We start from the raw sequence: 10,085 nt of genomic DNA, 5'->3' as shown, positions 1-10,085 counted from the left end.
GAGGCTCTCCTCGCCCCGAGGAGACTGGCCTTCTCGCGGAACCGGAGGCTGCACGCGGACCGCTGTGGCGACCGGACGTCTCCGGCCTCTGCGGGAGCGGGGAGGGGACGCGCGGGTGTCGCCCGACCTCGAGTGAATCGCACACCGGCCGGCCGTCGGTCGGGGCCACCGCACGCGCAGGGCCTCTCCTCCCTCTCGTTCGTGACCGAGGATCAACGCTTCGGTTGCGTGGCTGCACGGGCATCTCTTGCCACTCTAGTTTTCGGACTTCCCCCGACTCTCTCGCCTTGCCTGTGCGGCGCGAGAGAGTGCTGCTGCGGCCGGCGCGCCCGTCCCCTGCACTCTCGGGGCCATGCTCGTCGCGGCGCCGCGCCGCCCCCTCTCGAGCCGCGTCGCTGGGTGGGGTCCGCACCCGCACCGCTCCTGCCGAGTTGGCTCTCGGGACGGTCGACGGTCGCCGCTCGCCTCCGACGGCCCGGGGCCAACGCCGCGCCGGTGAGCGCCTCGCCATCCCGCCCCGTCGTCCGCTCCGGTGAGGTCCGCACCTTCACCGCCTAGGTATGGAGCGCGTGTGTGCCTGCCTTCTCGGGATGGTCGACGGCCGCCCGCCCGGCCCCCGTCATTCGTGGGCGCAGCAGTCTCGTCCGCCGGCGGGGGAATCCGGCTGATCGATCGCGGTGCAAACGTGCGAATGCCCAACGTCCAATTCCGTCCGAAGCATGAAGACCTCGGTCGGTATCGGGCCGCCCCGCGGCAGACCCATCAACCCACCTCCGGAGATGGTAACGAGCCGAGCGTGGAAGTTCGCCGCACGTGTCGAGACCGTCGCTTCCACTCGGCCTCTCCCAAAGGTAGGACCGACCAAGCCGCATCGATCGGGGAACAGAGGTCTCCGCAGACGACACTCGCGAGGGCACCCGTGGCAGGCTGGTTCCCACACAAGTCTCCGTCACACAAAGTGCGTGCTCCCCTCCTAAAAGGCTTTTGGCTACCCGTCGGTCTGCCGGCCGTCGCCCACGGTTCCCGCTCAGACCCTGTCCGGAGCCCCTGGCGCGTCCTCGGACTTCCCGTCTGCCTTCACCTCGGTAAGCATTCAAAAGCCTTTTCTGTCTATAAATCACTGTAAGTCGGAGCTCGCCTGGCCTCCCGCTTACTGAGTCCGAAATAACCCCCGAAGGTTCACTTCGGCCTCCGCACTGTGTGTGTTGTGTTGTCTGTCTGTCTCGTGTGTCAACCGTACCACTGGAAATCCGTCTAAGTGCCTCTGGAAAACGTGTTCCCGAAAATCTCCGGGAACCCCGCCAATGCCCCCGTACAGAAATTGCATGTGTCAAGTCGGCGGGACGCCTGCCGGAAGTCCTGCCGGGCAGGTCGTACCTTGGCCCGGCCAGGCGGGGCAAATGCAACCTTCATAGCGCTCTCCGGGCGTAACTGGTTAACCGGCGCCGCGACTGACCGTACAACAATGACGTGTGTCAAACCGGCGGTAAGACGCCCGGAGCTCACGCCGGCCTCGTCGCACCTCGGGCCCGCCCGACGGGCTGGATCCGACCTTCACAGACTTCCGCCGTCAATTGGTTAACCGGCGCGGCGCCGGGAGCACGCGCCTCTGTCGGCGGTCGGCCCTCCGGTAGTGCCGCCGTGCATCGTCCGCTTCGGCCGGCAGCAGGGCCCCGAATCAGCCTTCATTCCGACTTCCGAGTTGGGACTTGGAATAATTTCGACTTCTGCCAAGGTCTCGGATCGGCGGTGGGACCTGCGGTAGTCCCACCGAAAATGCCGCCCCTCGGCCGGCACGGCCCTCCGAATACGTCCCCTCGCGGCTCACCGCAGCGGGACTTTGTCAGATTTTCGATCGGGCCGTAGCCCTATTTTTGGCGGAGGGACCTGCGGTAGTCCCACCGAAAATGCCGCCCCTCGGCCGGCACGACCATCCGAATTCGTCCCCTCGCGTCTCCCCGCCGCGGGACTTTGTCAGAAAATCATTCGGGCAAGGTTTCGATTCGGCGGCCCGAGCACCGGTAGTCAGCCCGTATATGCTGCCCCTCGGTCGGCTTGGGCCTGCGGATACGTCCCGCTGACTGACTTCCGCCATTGGGAATTCGTCCGAAAATCCATACGGGCGACCTTGGGAAGCGTGCGGAAATACCGCCGCGCGGCCCGGGTTAACGAAGTGGGGAGGCCCGTAACGCCCGTCGACCACTCCTAAGTGGTCGAGAAAAACGCCTCCCCGTAAATCTCCGGAAACCCCGCCAATGCCCCCGTACAGAAATTGCATGTGTCAAAGGGGCGGCCGTATCTGACCCCGGCTGCCAAGCCTCTGGAACTCCTGCCCGGCTACGACCCTCAAATCCGACCCGCATCCAGACTTCCGGAGCGGACTCAGTTAACGAATTGCCACCGGGCAACTGGTTAACCGGCAGTTCTCGGACGGCTCGTTAGCCGTGCCGACCGACCCCCCCGGCCGTGCGGTGGAGCAAGACAACAGTCCCCGGGCGGGCAATCGAGTTCCCGACCGGGCCCTGGCAGATCGTTAACCGGCCCGACCGGGACAAGTCGTTAACCAACTTCGGCGAGACAAATGGTTAACCGGCCCGGCCGGGACAAGTCGTTAACCAGACCCGAGCCGGCACTGCGGTGACCGACCGGGTCCGGTGCTGACATGCAGAACAGGACAAAGACTTGGGCAGCGGCCCGGCGCGGACAGTTCTTCCGTTCGGCGGCTCGTGACAATTGGTTAACCGGCCCGGCCGGGACAAATCGTTAACCGACGTCGGCGAGACAAATGGTTAACCGGCCCGGCCGGGACAAGTCGTTAACCAGACCCGAGCCGGCACTGCGGTGACCGACCGGGTCCGGCGCTGACATGCAGAACAGGACAAAGACTTAGGCAGCGGCCCGGCGCGGACAGTTCTTCCGTTCGCCGGCTCGTGACAATTGGTTAACCGGCCGGGCCGGGACAAGTCGTTAACCCTAACCCTAACCCTAACCCTAACCCTAACCACAACCCTAACCCTAAACCTAACCCTAACCCTAACCCTAACCCTAACCCTAACCCTAACCCTAACCCTAACCCTAACCCTAATGCGGCGCGGACAGTTCTTCCGTTCGGCGGCTCGTGACAATTGGTTAACCGACCGGGCTCAGGCAAATCGTTAACCGACGTCGGCGAGACAAATGGTTAACCGGCCCGCCCGGGACAAGTCGTTAACCAGACCCGAGCCGGCACTGCGGTAACCGACCGGGTCCGGTGCTGACGTGCAGAACAGGACAAAGACTTAGGCAGCAGCCCGGCGCGAACAGTTCTTCCGTTCCCCGGCTCGTGACGATTGGTTAACCGACCTCCGGTCCACCCTCTGAAAGTGCCGCCCCTCTGTCCGAACGTCGCTCCCAACACGTCCCCCGGCTGCTCCCCGCCGCGGGACCTTGTAGGTTTTGAATTCGGCGGAAGCCGTAGTTTTGGCCGAGCGCCATAACACGAGCCCTAGCCCCAGCCCAAGCCCTAACCCATATCCTAGCCCTAGCCCTAACCCTAACCCTAACCCCAGCCGTAACCCTAACCCCAGCCCTAACCCTAACGCTAACCCTAACCCCCGCCCTAACCCTAAACCTAACCCCAGCCCTAACCCTGAACCTAACCCTAACCCTAGACCTAGCCCCAGCCCTAACCCGAGCCCTAGCCCCAACCCCAACCCTAACGCTAACCCTAACCCTAACCCTAACCCTAACCCTAACCCTAAAGCTAACCCTAACCCTAACCCTAACCCTAAAGTCCAAAAGGGGCATACACCCCCATAAATAGGCAAATTCCAAGAGGGGTAGTCACCCCCACAAACCCTAGGCAACTTCCAAGGGGGGCATACACCCCCACAAACCCTAGGCATTCCCCGATTCAACAAGGGCAAGTGTGGGACCTGGTTAATGAAGGCGTGGGCCAGATCAAAGTGGCAGGGTGATGTGAAACAGAATCTCAAGTGAGGAGATCAGAAATCACAAGAGGGCTTTTTAGCCCACTGCCCGCATAATCTCAACCTAACCTATCAGTGACACGCTCTTCATTCTCCCGGCCCAAGAAAGGCCAATAAGAAAACCCAGATATTTTATTTCACCTACTAGGTGTTATGAAATTAGAAATGAAAAATTCATAGTTAAAAGAATGGAGAGATTCACCAATCAGCAGCTAGTGTACCTTTAAGGGCTGAGGTGGGCCGGTCTCCTAGCAACAGCCAGGTTTGCAGCAGGTGGACAATTAGGTTTTAGTATCACATTAGTTAAAAGAGGCCCTGCGGGGGGAGGAAGGTGAGGGACGTTTTAACTGGACAGCAGTACTGTCTGGGTTTAGAGACTCCACAGAAGACCCGAGTGACGGACGAGAGTCGAGTTGGACCTTCCGGTCGGGAATCACGCTTTTTTGAAGGCAATCCGTTGGAGTCGAAATCGCAGACGCAAGATAAGCAGTAGGAACATTATTCTTTTATTTATTGTCTTACTTACATTATTGTCTTAATGATGTGGAAAGGCAAAGATAGGAAAGGTTGTGTGGATCGATACCTGCCAGGTGGGCGAGTGGGTAACTCCGGTTAGTGTCCCTGGGGATTCCTTCTTAACCACGGTCAGGTTAAAAATAGTCCAGAACCTTCATTATGTGAAAATTCTGGAAAAATAGTCCCAACTACCAAAGGGAATTAAGAAGTAGTCCTACAGATTCTCCGCATGGCCTGAATGAGGCCCAAGGAGCTAGGCCGCCCTGGAATTAAACCCTTAGAAGTAGTATGACCTGTACAATTTTATGCCTTTCGTTGTCTGGTCTAGGGGGTAGTACATACGCCAAGCGTGATTGGCTTGGTTTAAGCCGTCTCAGGGGAGGTGTCGCCTTTCATTGTCTGGTCCAGGGGTAATACACACGGCAAGCTTGATCGACTTGACGGAGCCGGCTCGAGGAGGGTGTCTAATGTAAAGGCTCGAAACACCCGACGATCCGAGAGTGCATTACTGATGATGTGTCCTGGCACATGATAATGAGAGGTTTCGATTTTCCCATACAAGCAGCTGGCTTAGGAGCTCAGACTTTAAATTCTGCAGACTAACCTTTGCCAGCTAAACATATAGATCCACCAGCCCTACACTTAAACCTAATCCTAAAGTCCAAAAGGGGCATACACCCCCATAAATAGGCAAATTCCAAGAGGGGTAGTCACCCCCACAAACCCTAGGCAACTTCTAAGGGGGGCATACACCCCCACAAACCCTAGGCATTCCCCGGTTAACTTTTGCTAAATCCCCATAAATTAGATATTCTGAGAGGGGTAGGATTCAACAAGGGCAAGTGTGGGACCTGGTTAATGAAGGCGTGGGCCAGATCAAAGTGGCAGGGTGATGTGAAACAGAATCTCAAGTGAGGAGATCAGAAATCACAAGAGGGCTTTTTAGCCCACTGCCCGCATAATCTTAACCTAACCCTAACCCTAAAGCTCAGACTTCAAACTCTGCAGCCTAAGCTCTGCCAGCCAAACATGTACATCCACCAGCCCTACACTCAAACCTAATCCTAAAGTCCAAAAGGGGCACACACCCCCACAAACCGTAGGCAAATTCCAAAAGGGGCACACACCCCCACAAACCCTAGGCACTCCCCGATTAACCCTTGCTAAACCCCCACAAACCGGATATCCTATGTCGAGAGGGGCAAGATTCAACAAGGGCAAGTGTGGGTCCTGGTTAATGAAGGCGTGGGCCAGATCAAAGTGGCAGGGTGATGTGAAACAGAATCTCAAGTGAGGAGATCAAAAATCACAAGAGGGCTTTTTAGCCCACTGCCCGCATAATCTCAACCTAACCTATCAGTGACACGCTCTTCATTCTCCCGGCCCACGAAAGACCAATACGAAAGCCCAGATACACACGAGGCGAGAGAGAACTAGTAAATTAAACCCCGGATGGGGACGACAGACAGGTCAGTGCTAAACTCAGGTACAGCTCTGCTGAATGCCCAGTAAACACTTTGAATTTAACCCATGCAATCCCAGGCATACATGTGCCAGGTAATGATATTTAAAAATATCATTACCCTCATAATTACATGCCTCTCATTTTTGGTCCCTGGGAAAAATACTGTCAGTGTCTGAGTCGGACACTGTTGGGCCGCTTCTGTAGGCTGTCTAGTGATTAAAGGCCCGAAACAGCCGAGGATCCGAATGTTCACTACTGACGATGTGCCCCAGTGCACACCCGGTTCGCTGAACCAAGTGGTGTCGGACCACAATAATGAAAGGCATGGCCCAGATTAACCTGACTTCCGTGTACAAGCCTAGCCAGCATAGAAGCACAGACTTCAAACTCTGCAGCCTAAGCTCTGCCAGCCAAACATGTACATCCACCAGCCCTACACACAAACCTAATCCTAAAGTCCAAAACGGGCACACACCCCCACAAACCCTAGGCACTCCCCGATCTCATACTTCAAATTCTGCAGGCTAACCTCTGCCAGCCAAACATATACAACCACCAGCCCTACACTCTAACCTAATCCTAAAGTCCAAAAGTGGCACACACCGCCACAAACCCTAGGCAAATTCCAAAAGGGGCAGTCACCCCCACAAACCCTAGGCAACTTCCAAAAGCGGCACACACCCCCACAAACCCTAGGCAAATTCCAAAAGGGGCAGACACCCCCACAAACAGTAGGCAACTTCCAAAAGGGGCACACACCCCCACAAACCCTAGGCACTCCCCGATTAACCCTTGCTAAACCCCAACAAACCGGATATCCTATGTCGAGAGGGGCAAGATTCAACAAGGGCAAGTGTGGGTCCTGGTTAATGAAGGCGTGGGCCAGATCAAAGTGGCAGGGTGATGTGAAACGGAATCTCAAGTGAGGAGATCAAAAATCACAAGAGGGCTTTTTAGCCCACTGCCCGCATAATCTCAACCTAACCTATCCGTGACACGCTCTTCATTCTCCCGGCCCACGAAAAGCCAATAAGAAAGCCCAGATACACACGAGGCGAGAGAGAACTAGTAAATTAAACTCCGGATGGGGACGACAGACAGGTCAGTACTAAACTCAGGGACAGCTCTGTTGAATGCCCAGTAAACACTTTGAATTTCACCCATGCAATCCCAGGCATACATGTGCCAGGTAATGATATTTAAAAATATCATTACCCTCAGAATTACATGCCTCTCATTATTGGTCCCTGGGAAAAATACAGGCAGTGTCTGAGTCGGACGCTGTCGGGCCGCTTCTGTAGGCTGTCTAGTGATTAAAGGCCCGAAACAGCCGAGGATCCGAATGTTCACTACTGATGATGTGCCCCAGTGCACACCCGGTTCGCTGAACCAAGTGGTGTCGGACTACGATATTGAAAGGCATGGCCCAGATTAACCTGACTTCCCTGTACAAGCCTAGCCAGCATAGAAGCTCAGACTTCAAACTCTGCAGACTAACCTCTGCCAGCCAAACATGTAGATCCACCAGCCCTACACTCAAACCTAATCCTAAAGTCCAAAAGGGGCACACACCCCCACAAACCCTAAGCAAATTCCAAAAGAGGCAGACACCCCCACAAACCCTAGGCAACTTCCAAAAGGGGCACACACCCCCACAAACCCTAGACACTCCCCGATTAACCCTTGCTAAACCCCCACAAACCGGATATCCTATGTCGAGAGGGGCAAGATTCAACAAGGGCAAGTGTGGGACCTGGTTAATGAAGGCGTGGGCCAGATCAAAGTGGCAGGGTGATGTGAAACAGAATCTCAAGTGAGGAGATCAAAAATCACAAGAGGGCTTTTTAGCCCACTGCCCGCATAATCTCAACCTAACCCTAACCCTAACCCTAATCCAAAAGGGGCACACATCCCCAGAAACCCTAGGCAAATTCCAAAAGAGGCACACACCCCCACAAACCCTAGGCACTCCCCGATCTCATACTTCAAATTCTGCAAGCTAACCTCTGCCAGCCAAACATATACATCCACCAGCCCTACACTCAAACCTAATCCTAAAGTCCAAAAGGGGCACACACCCCCACAAACCCTAGGCAAATTCCAAAAGGGGCAGACACCCCCACAAACCCTAGGCAACTTCCAAAAGGGGCACACACCCCCACAAACCCAAGGCACTCCCCGATCTCAGACTTCAAATTCTGCAGGCTAACCTCTGCCAGCCAAACATATAGATTCACCAGCCCTACACTCAAACTTAATCCTAAAGTCCAAAAGCGGCACACACCCCCACAAACCCTAGGCAAATTCCAAAAGGGGCACACACCCCCACAAACCCTAGGCAAATTCCAAAAGGGGCAGACACCCCCACAAGCACTAGGCAACTTCCAAAATCAATGATGTGGATTACGTGATAAAAACCCCAGATCGTAGAAGGCCAACACAACTTTGCCATATAAATATGATAAAGCCATATTATGAGAAACAATCTGATACTGTGACTGTGGTGGTTAATAATAATGAATTTGATTTAACTAGGAACATTATAGACGATTCATCTGAATTTCATTCTAAATCCAACATTGTTACTGTCAGGTTACCAAATTCAACCTTTCTTGAAAATATTGTTGAGAAACTAGCACATTTACAGCCAGAGCAGAAACAGCAGATGAAGAAATTACTTTTTAAATATAAGGATTTGTTTCCAGACATTCCAAGAAGGACTACTATAGCTTCACATGATGTAGATGTTGGAGATGCCAAACCCATTAAACAACACCCATATCGGATGAACATAGAAAAATGTGAACTTGCTGAGAAAGAAATTGAATATATGTTAGAGAATATTATTAGACATTCTAACTCGAATTGGAGTTTGTCATGTGTTATGGTGCCAAAACCAGATGGTAGTATTAGGTTTTGTACGGGCTATAGGAAGGTGAATGCTGTAACAAAAACAGATGCATATCCAATTCCTAGAGTAGATGATTGTGTAGATAAAGTTGGAAAAGCAAAGTTCCTTACAAAGATTGATTTATTGAAAGGGTATTGGTGTGTTCCACTAACAGACAGAGGAAAAGAGATTTCTGCATTTGTAACTCCATCTGGGCTATATGAATATAATGTTCTTCCATTTGGGATGAAGAATGCCCCAGGTACTTTCCAGAGGATGATTAACTCTGTGATTCAGGGATTGAAAGATACAGATGCTTATGTTGATGATTTAGTGACAGGAAATGATACTTGGGAAGCACACATTATTGCGGTGGAGAAGTTGTTTGAAAGGCTTTCAAAAGCTAACTTAACTATTAATTGAGCTAAGAGTGAATTCGGACTTGCCACTGTGACTTACCTTGGTTATGTTGTGGGTCAAGGTAAGGTAGCTCCTGTTCAGGCAAAAGTTCGGGCAATTTTAGAGATTCCCAATCTAATAGGGAAAAAAATCTCTCAGAAGATTCCTGGGAATGGTAGGATATTATCGAAAATTCTGTAAGATCTTTGCTAGTGTTGCCCTTCCATTAACTAACCTCTTGCAGAAGAATGAGAAGTTTGTGTGGACAGTGCCTTGTCAAGAAGCATTTGAGAAATTGAAAACAATGATATGTCAACAACCTGTGCTTAAGGCATCTGACTTTGAAAAACTTTTTACATTAGCTGTAGATGCTAGTGATGAGGTTGCAGGAGCAGTATTAATGCAAAGGAATGAAGGCAATCCATCTGCCATTTCTCTATCTTAGTCTTCTATGTTAGTCTTCTACACTATCCACAACTCCACCAATCTTGCTATCATCCAGAAACTTACTAACCCACCAACTACAATTTTATCCAGGTCATCTACATACATCACCAACAGCAGAGGTCCCAGCACAGATTCTGCAGGTCAAGCAATTACAGACCTCCATTTTGAATGAGTCCCTTCAACCACTCCCTTCCATCTTCCCTATGCAAGCCAGTTGTGAATCTAAAGAGCCAATTTGACACAGACCCCATGCATCTTAACCTTCTGGATTAGTATCCCAAGAGGGACTTTGTAAAATGCCTTAGTAAAATCCTCGTACACAGCATCCACTCATGTATCCCTCTCATCACTTTATCAAAAACATCAATTAAGATGGTAATACACAACCTGCCCTGTACAA

This window comes from Hypanus sabinus, chromosome 18 (assembly GCF_030144855.1).
Source record: "Hypanus sabinus isolate sHypSab1 chromosome 18, sHypSab1.hap1, whole genome shotgun sequence".
Classification (NCBI taxonomy): Eukaryota; Metazoa; Chordata; class Chondrichthyes; order Myliobatiformes; family Dasyatidae; genus Hypanus; species Hypanus sabinus.
The sequence above is the reverse complement of the archived record's forward strand: the minus strand, read 5'-3'. Positions refer to the sequence as shown.